A 10,525-nucleotide genomic window follows, 5' to 3' on the forward strand; every position below is an offset into this window, starting at 1 on the left:
TCGCCTAACCTGAACCAACAGTTGCCCTTTGTAGCAGCTCTAGAATTACCAGATCTAAACCGGCTGACGAATGATCCAATTGCTTATGCCCCTTGGTGGCCAGCAATTCCGCATAAACTTCCATCGGACATTCCTAAATTCAATGGAAATCCGGGTGAAGACCCGTCGAATCACGTCATGACTTTTCATCTGTGGTGTTCATCGAACACTCTAAACGATGATTCGATAAGACTTCGCCTCTTCCAGAGGACATTGACAGGTCCAGCGGCTAAATGGTACATTGAATTGCCAAGAGCCTCTTTCGACAATTTCAGCATCTTAGCCACGACTTTCTTAACCCATTTTCAATTACCAATCAGGTATGAAACAGGAACCGAAATACTGACCAACTTCAAACAAACGACAGCTACTCACATATCTGATCATATACATGAGTGGCAACGTTGTCGTAGGATGGTGAAAACTTACGTTCCCGATCAGCTGTTAGCTGAATGGTTTATAAAGTTGTTACTTCCGGCTATAACGGAAGATGTGGCCAAGGGGGGAGTCGTAACAGAGGAGCAGGTCATTGCTCGTGCTCAATATCTGGACTTAGTATATACTCAGTCTGGCACGCTCTATGACAAAATACCTGACGCCCCCAGACCTGAATTTTCAATTCCTCCCCCTCCTAAATCGAATACTAACTCTCACGCCAGTAATGGCGTGACTGGAAAAAGCAAAATCTCTAGTCAAAATGCAAATGAGGAACTTCTTGCCTCAGAAGTAAATGCCATGTCGACCAACAAGAGCAAACAACTGAAGCAACCAGGGGGCAAGAAGAAAAAGAAAAGGAAAGGGAAACCCCCGACAGGGTGTCATATATGCGATGAGGATCATTGGACGAAAGATTGTCCACATATAGCTGAAGTTAAGAAACTCTTCAAGAGTTCAAAAACCCCAGCAGTATTGACTGATCCGTTTCCTAATCCAAGACAAAATCTGGTTGCTAATCAAAATGCTTCCCGATCCCAAGTGCTTATGTTGTCTACCTCAAAGCAGCAGAATAATGCTTTGACAAGGAATAAAGATCACAGGAATCCAAAGCAATTGAACAACAAGGCAAATAAACAACCTAGTAGTTCAACAACAACTTTGACCAAAGTTGTGCCACCCATCGTTCCTAAACCAATGATAAAGTCGCCAAAGGGAGTAGTACACAAATCGACATTTAATCCTCGTGAAAAAATAACACAGGATTACAATATAATAGAGGACCTGACCCAATCGTCGTCCGCTATGTCGACACTTGAGGTAGCGCAAAAATGCACCTCCCAAGAGCAAGCTTTATTATCAGCCATAGGTGGGATTGGCCCAATGGATTCCAATCTTGTGGCCTTTGATCATAAAGGATATGACCCTCAGATACCAGCTCAACTAGCTTTCCTTATTCAAGTGAAAGCCCTCAACAAAACTGTTCATCGAACAATTATTGATGAGGGGGCATCTACATGTCTTATGTCGATGAGTTGCTGGAAAAATTTAGGCTCACCACCCTTGTCAAAATCGTCAACGACATTAAAAGCATTTGATGGACGATCATACACTCCATACGGGATTTTAAGTAACTTGCAAGTTGAACTGGGGGGCAAAACAGTAGAAGTTGATGTGGAAGTAATCGACGGAAACCTCGATTACAACATCCTACTGGGAAGGCCTTGGATATATGCCATGGTTGCAGTTGTGTCGACCTACTTCAGGAGGATTGTATTTTCTTTTCAAGGAAAAATTACAATCGTCGACCAACAAACATTTCTCCCCAACAGTTCTCAAGTTACGGGAAGCAGCACAATGATCCATGAAAGTAATCAATCGCTCCAAAATATTGGAGTAGGTCTCCTAAAAGACCCTGCCTTAATGGGTACTTTTGCCCTACCGCCGGCGAGTAATCTGGCGGAAGTAGCCACAGTGGAAACCTACAATATGAAATCTTCTATATCCAACGGATTCAGAAGATTCCTAAATATTTTGTCAGCATGGATCATCGCCCTAATGGAAATACTGTAAATACAGTGGGCTCCGAGGACGGTTCTTATCTCATGTCAACCTCGTTAAAAAATGAAACAAGGAGTCACGAGGATAGTTCTTTTACTATGTCAACCTCATTAAAAAATGAAACAAATCCCCTTTTCAAAATTCAAAGGTAAACCTTCATTCCAACCACCAAGTTGAATGCAATGAAGCTTGGGGGGCACCCTCCTTTGACATGCGTTATTATGATGCTGGGGGCATGCAAAAGAACGAGCAGTTTTGGCAAAGTTCATGCTCGTTAAAAAATAAACGCAAGAACCGAGCAGTTTTAATGCGGAAATTCATGCTCATTAAAAAATAAACATAAGCTTGTGAGCAGGCTTTCCCCCAGATTTCAAGCTCATTCAGAAAAAATGAACCGGTAAATAACCATTTGAGACCGTAAATTCATCAGCCATAAAAGCCTTGGTCGTGTTTGTGCACCGTCACCTCCACTTTTCATTTGGCCGATCATTCACATCCACTTGATTGTTTACCTATTTTGAGGAACAGCTGCGAAGAGTGATCCCACCTAGCCATCCTTGTAATACTGCCGTTATTGGAAAATTCCAACCTGTACCTGGAATCTGCTGCTATCCCTGTTTATCACTCGTTCCTCAAAAGACGAGTCTCCTTTGAGCTCTTTTCACTGACTCGTAAAAAATGAAAAGTTTGCCGAGTTTTGGCCTTCCAGCTCGTTAAAAGGACCGGAAGAGCTATCCCTCCTCTAGATTTTAATCTTTTTGGACCTGAGGGATTATTGCACAAAAAGATCGAGCGCTTGTCTAGTTCGGCTCGATAAAGCTATCGAACATTCATCCCTTCTGTATTGTTTTATACTTTTTCGGACTTAAGGGATTAGATGACGAAAAAGGACCCCTGGAGTCTACTTTATGTACACTTTTCAGACTCTCTAAAAATGAAAAGGACCGAGTTGTCTTTGTCGCTGAGCTCGTTAAAAATATTAGATAACGACAAACTTGTCTTTGGACGAGAACGAGTTTCCCTATCGCTAGGCTCACTAAAAACATAGCGATGGGCTTGCCCGAAGGGCAGGTTATAGATCAAGCATATGTTATCCTCCTCAAGCTTGACAAAAATAAAGAGGTACTGGTCAGAAATGACTGGGGAAAAATTGGGAAGAACCTCAAAGCTTAATGGTAGCAAGTCGCTCTTGAACATGACACTTTGGCCTCCGTAAATATCGGGTTGGGTTATTATCATTCACCGGTCCCTTCACCATGGTCTTGCCATACCATCCATACATGGGGTAATGCTACCGATCCATCACTTCAGTGTCGTTATATGTTCAAGAGATGTCGTTCAGAAAGTGTCAACCGGGTCCCATCCACTACCATACATCATCTTTCGTCCTTCCATGACCGCCACCCTGAATCATATTTCACAGATCGTTTTCACCATCATCACTAGCTCCGTTCCGTGTCACTGATGTGGGATTCATTAAGGCCCTCCTTTGACGGATCACTTCTTGTCGACATCAGCTCACTATCCAAGAAGTTGATCTAGGAACACCCCCTCAGTACTTTGAAGCTTGCATGCCTCAATGGCAAGTTTCTCACTCCCGGCGATAGGTATACATTAATGACCTTCGACCAGGAGACTTTGCGTGGTGTTCGACGTCAGATCCTATATCCACACCACGTGAATTGTGCTGCAGTACCTTGAGGGTCATCATCATTATCGGTGATTCCTCTCGCGCTTGTTAACAGTTTACGTTATTGACTGGTAATCAAGCGATGTCTTTCCATGTTCGACTTCAAGAAATTCTCACATGGATCGACTTGTACTAGAGTGAAGATCGGACAAGTTTGAAGATCCCGGATCTAGTTTCATCCATCCGGGCTGCGATATATATTCAGGAGATAAAAACATAGACATGTGCAGCAGATGATCATCCTACTAAAAGGATGATAATTAAAAGCAGAGAATTATCAGTCGATCGTCTGTTTATGTACAACAAATGTATTTATAAGGCTGAGCATGGGAAATGCCCGCCTCAGCTAGATCATGAAAAGAAAGTATGAAAAGATAATGTATTGTATTGTATTTTGTTACAGGTCACCTCCCGACGATTTGAATGAACTTCGGATCCTCCTAATAAAGCATTTCAACCGATAAACGACCTCATACTTTAGGGGGCAACTGTTATAGACATTTTTGTGCCTTACAGCATGGAGCATGAAATGTCAATAAACTGAGGGATCCAAAGTCCCTAAACATGTTGTTCTTACCCTTAGAGGAACAAGGTCAGCAAACCACAGCACTGCAAATCAGTTCTCCACTGAAAAACACTCAAAAACAGGTCAATTTTGGATCAAAGCAGCTGCTCCAAAGGCTACCTGCACTGCATAGCAAGTGCAACAAAGGCTACCTGTGTTGCATCGCAAGTGCAACAAAGGCTACCTGCGCTGGGCGTACTTTGACATGTGGAGGAATCTTTCTCTCAATGTGCCAGTGCCCAGGAAGCTTCCAAAAAGACACTTGATCCTAAGATTCGCCTAATGATGAGTTAAGAGCTTCTAAAACTCCAAGTGGAAGGTAGAAACTCCGAGTGAAGAACTGAAGAACAACTGGAGTTGAAGAGGACAACAAGTCACACATCAAGTTGACTTATCTTCACTCCAAAACTCTATATAAGGATCTCATCCCATGGGATCAGGGAGGGCGGAATTTTGTGCAAAGAATTGATGTTGGTTTAGAGTTGTGAGCATTGGGTGATTGCTTGAGGGAGGTGAAGAAGAGATTTCTCTCCGTCGGGAAGGTGATGCTGGATTGGACCTCTCATGGTTGTATCGCCGCCTGAACCTTACTTCCATATATTAATAAAGCATTTGAGGTTCTTCTATTCGCATGTGTTTCAATGGTGTATTGTCTTACTTGCGTCTTTGATTTATGCTAATCCTTGAATCGATTATGAATGCATGCCTCTTGTAGTTTCCTTTTCTTGTCTTATTTGCAGGATCTCGTGTAGCTGGGCCCGTGAAAAGACTTGGATCTGGGAGCAAGCGGCAAACGAAGAAGATTGGATCGACCATTTGCGCAAGACATCGGTAAGTGGATCTCTTCCTTCTATCTCTTGCATGTCATAAAGAAGAAAATTTAGATAGCTTTGCTTTCAGCTGTTGCTAAGGAACTGTCACCCTTAGAGTGGGTTAGGGTCATTCCGAGTTGGATACTTTCCCCCACAACAGTGCTGAAGAAAGCTTTTCCTTTAGTGTATCAAATGTAGCTTGACACTCATCATTCCAATGAAATTCAGATTCTTTAGTCAATAATTTAAACAATGGCAAGGCTACCTTTGTAAAATTCTCAACAAACCTTCTATAATAGCCTGCATGTCCAAGGAAACTTTGAACTCCCTTTTGACTAGTTGGTGGGGGCAACTTTACAATACTTCGATATTAACTGGATCAACTTTAATTCCTGCAGTAGAAACATGATGACCCAAAACAATACCCTCAGTCATAATCATAAAACATTTTTTAATACTTAATGAAAGATTAGTCTCTCTACATCTCTGCAAAACCCTCCTAAGATTATGTAAAACTTCTTCAAAAGTATCACCCATTACTGTAAAATCGTCCATGTAAACCTCTACGCAATTGTGCAAAAGATCAGAGAAAATACCAAGTATTGCCCTTTGAAAAGTGGCTGGTGCGTTACATAAACCAAATGGTAGTACCTTATATGCATAGGTACCCCAGGGACATGTGAATGTCGTCTTCTCCTGGTCCTCTGGAGAAATCTTAATTTGATTGTATCCATTGAACCCATCTAGGAAAGAACAATACTTCTTCCCTACTAAAGTGTCCAACACTTGGTCTATAAAAGGCAAGGGAAAGTGATCTTTTAATGTAGCTTTTTATAGGTCCCTATAATATAATCACACTCGCCATTTACCATTCTTTTTAGGGACGATAACCAGTGGGGATACCCACTGGCTATCTGAAATAGGATAAATGAACCCTATATTTAACAATTTCTACAGTTCATTTTTTACAATTTCTCTTAAAGCGGGGTTCATTCTTCTTCGTGGTTGTCTCACAAGGTTGGCATCTCCCTCTATGTAGATATGATGAATGCATGTGTTCGGGTGAATACCACTCATGTTTATATATTCCCAAGAAAATGTATCCGAAAAATCTTTCAATGTCTGAATTAATTGTTTTTCCTATTCAAGAATCAAGGCAAAATTGATATTTAGAGTTTTTCTAGGAAAAATTTCAATTACCTTACCTCCACATTCAGTCGTTGAATACACAGGGAATGCAGATAAGAGGGCTGAATGTAATTCAGTTGTTGTACTATATATATAGGAGTTCTGCATGTCAGTAATGATATCTATATTAGGACTAGACTGCCCTTCTAACTGTTGTGAAAAATCAGGATTAGAAATATAAAAATTTATTAGATTTTCCTCTGTACTTTACCCAAGGCTCATGGCTTGGGCTATAATCAACACTAGGTGAATAATTTCTAAATTATGTTCTCCATCATCCCAATAAGTATTTTCTGATTTTAAGAGGGGTTTGGCAAGGGGGTATAGGTTGATGTGTTTAATTTCAGCCCCATGATTGATGGTCATGTTCCCAGACCTACACCCTATGTAGGCATTTTCCGTAGCTAACCAAGGCCTCCCCAAGATCAAAGGATGCCCTCCCCAGTTGGTCTTAGGTTGAATAACATAAAAATATGCAAGGTACTCCAAGGAATCCAATGAAATGACAATGTCTTCTAATACACCCTCTGGCTTTACCTTAGACCTGTTTGTTAATTCTAACATGGTAGGAGTAGGAAGTAAGTCAAAGGATCCTATGTGAGATAATGTCTCCATTGTCATCACATTGATGGTTGCACCTAAATCAATTAGAGTGTTTATTATCGGATACCCATTGATAAAGGTGGTAACCACAGGGATTCCAAGGTCTGCATATTTCTCAGTAGAAAATTTGGTGGACATAAGAGTTGCAAGTTTCCCACCTATTTGAATTGTGGAGGTTTCCTTCTTCTGTCTCTCTGGTTTCTTAGTACATAGCTCCCTCACTGTTTTGGCATAAATCGAGATATCCTTAATTGCTTGCAGTAATGGGATATTAATGCATACATTTCTTAATTCATACACAAGATCGAACTTGGGCTGTTTTATTTTCATCTCCAACCTATCTGGAAAAGGAGGCTGGACAATAAGGGACGAGGAAGGTTCTTGTGACTTTGGAATGGTTTGTTCTGTTGGTTTTGGCGTGTTTTCTACTTCAGGTGTGTCCAGAGTGTCTTCCTCTATAATCTCTTCAATTTTTCCAGGCTAAGTCACCACTTTTCCTGATCTGAGTTTAATTTCCTGCAGTGATACAGGAAATTCCTGCAGCACAGGAACAGAAATTTCCTACGGAGGTTGTGGTGCAATACAATAGGTACGAAAAGTGGGATAAGTGGCCACTCCAATATTTTGAGTAGATTTGATGAATTTATTGTTGGGATTGGACATTGGCTGAGCAGGAAGTTGTGTGAGACATGGTTGATTTGGTGGGGCAGGAAACTGAAGTTGTTGTCGTTGTCGTTGAACCATTTGTTGTGGTATGGGTTGCGGTGAATAAAATTTTTGAGGGGGATAATTAGGTACAACAGGGTAAGGAAAATTTCCCTGCCAATTTTATTGTGGAGGACAGGGCTTCCAGGGCACTGGAATGTTCCACATCTGATTCTAGGCATAAGGAAATTGAAAATGTTGTTGTGACGTACCTGTAGGACGTGTTGCCATGGTTTTTAGGTGCCATTACATAGAGTGCACTGAAAGCTTCCTGCTCTGCTAGATATGTTGCTTTAATCTCTGGAAGAGAAGGACACTGATCAATAGAATGATCAGCCTCACAAATTTGGCATACCTTTATACTGTCTACAAGACATTCCCTCAAAGGATTTTTTTTCTACGCCTGGAGCAGAACACAACCAGGGCTTTCTCCATTTCCTCCTGCTTCTATTTAGCTTGGAAAAAATCTAACTGTGAAGACAAAGTGCTAAGAATTTCAGTTTTAAAATTTTCAAATAAATTTCCCATTTCAGCTCTGGTTACCCTAGCCCCTGCAATTGATTTAGTGAATTTGGAAGAAGTATCTCTTGATACTCTCCCAAATTTAGAATTTCCCCTTGAATATTGTCAATACAACTCACACACATTCTCATAACTCAATTTTGATACATCACCTGCTCCCATAGAGATTCCAATATTATGGCCCTTAGAAAAATTGTTCTCAGGGTTTCCTTATTCAGCTGGTTCATCTTGGATCTTTGAAAATTATACTAGAATATTTCCAGAATGTCTTCCAGGCTTTCCTCCTCCTTCTGGGTCATGCCAAAGATTTCTTCTTTGATGTCCATGGTTTTACAATAACCCTGATACTTTTTCAGGAACACCTTCTTCGTGTCATCCCATGTCAAAATGGAATTTGCATTCAGTCCCATGAACCATCTTAGAGTTGCATCTTTTAATGTGGCAGGAAACAACTTCAACTTTTGAGCATGGAATAATAGTCATAGCTCCTGCACAAAAAATTGAACTCGAATAAGAAGGCATTGGGATCTTCACTAGAGGTACCACAAAAATTAGGCAAAGCAGAGGGAGGAATGTTTTTCATCTTACTGGCCCCAACAAAATTTTTGATAGGAAATTCGAATGTAAATGGTTCCTCTTCCTTCTCATGATAGCCCCCATTTGTAATACCAGTACCCTCTAAATAAGCCATATGGAACCAAAGGGGAGTGGGACCCTGGTAAGCTACAGATCTTTCAAATTCAGCTATATGGAACTTTGGATCTTAAATAGTATTGAAGAGGAATTCCTCTTCAGGCTGACCACTAAGAAAATATGATGTCCCCCTAGTAAGAGGAGATTCTTGATGAGAAACAACATAGGATTCTCCGTCAGAAGGATTCCACTCTGCTGTGGGGGTATTAATTTGCTTAGGATCAGTTGTCGATCCCTATTCAGAACTGTCAGTCCTCGGTGTAGATTCCCCCAACTCCTTTGCCTTGTTCTTTACAAACTTATTTTTCCATGCCAGTTTATTAGCGAATGAAGTGGTTCTCACACCAACACTAAAAATATTTTAAAATTTATATTGGCCCCTATTTAAAAAAACATCAAAACTTCTACTTACCAAACAATTAGGACATGGATTTGGTGAATTTTGATCTTTGCAGGTGCATAGGCCTTACCCTACGTCTTACCACTTCACCTCCCCCTGTCTTGAAAAAACTCAGGCAAAAAGAAATCAAACCAAAACACTTTCAGTATCATCCCTTAGCACCTCCCCGACAACAACGCCAAAATGTTTGGGCAAATTATAGACTTATAATTTGACAGACATGAACCATCAACCAGGGGTAGGTAACCTTATGAGATGTTGCGAAAAATATATGCAGGCTAATACTTTAAGTGTTTTTCTAAACAAAACCACACACACACAACTTCAACATCTCTTTTCCTCATCAACACTTAGCAACAAAGGCTATGGAGCGGATTTAATCATCCCTCTAGAACACCTAAAATTGTTGATGCTGATCAGAAAAATAAAATGGATCAATCAAACAACAATTCAACATTTCGCAATGTAAATTAAAGCTTGATCAAATAACTCCAAACATATTCATCAAATAAGCTTCACCATATAACCATCATACACGTGCTGCTACAAATGAGAAAAGAGGAACGAAAGTTGTGTAATAATTCTATCAATTCAAAAAAATAATTAAAGGAAACACAAATCTACAGCTACTGGAGTTGTCAGTAAACGGGGCCCTCCCTTACTCACAACCCCTTCAACTACTAAAGGATTTTACACAGTGAGATCAGTAGAACATGGAACTTTATTTTAATCTGGACAAATATTACAATGATACAGAAGTCCGATATATCCGCCCCTTTTGCAATTGAAACATAAAAATATTTATACAAGTGCAGAGGCATAAACTTGCCCGAATTAGAAAAACTAACATATTGCCACTATTTGCTAACAATAACTGGAAAAGATAATAAAAATAGACATGTTGAGTTTTATCCACGACTGAAAGCATGGATCAAACTGATCTCGTTGAGTTGTTGGAACTATTTCCCAATACGGCCATCTATGAGAGGATTGAAGGTCTGGGCGGTTTCGGTGGCAGTTTTGAGGTAGCCAATAGGACAACATCCATGTAAGCGGATTTCTTAACATAACCCATGTTTTCGTTCTCCTCGAGGCAGACCAGAATATACTCAACCATCGAGATCGTTGCAGGAAATCAATGTATCTACAGGAAATCACAAGATGTCTGCAGGAAAGCGCGGAAACATTTTGGAAGATAGTTGTTCTGCATAAGATTCAATGAGTACCCTTGAAATTGTAGATAATTTGATTAGGTAACATTTAACTTCAAAAATACTCAAGAATAAAGTGAAATGATACTTTTTAAAATGATT

The sequence above is a fragment of the Pinus tabuliformis genome, chromosome 9 (genome assembly GCF_031772625.1).
Source record: "Pinus tabuliformis cultivar Carrire ecotype Pingquan chromosome 9, CPIR1, whole genome shotgun sequence".
Lineage (NCBI taxonomy): Eukaryota > Viridiplantae > Streptophyta > Pinopsida > Pinales > Pinaceae > Pinus > Pinus tabuliformis.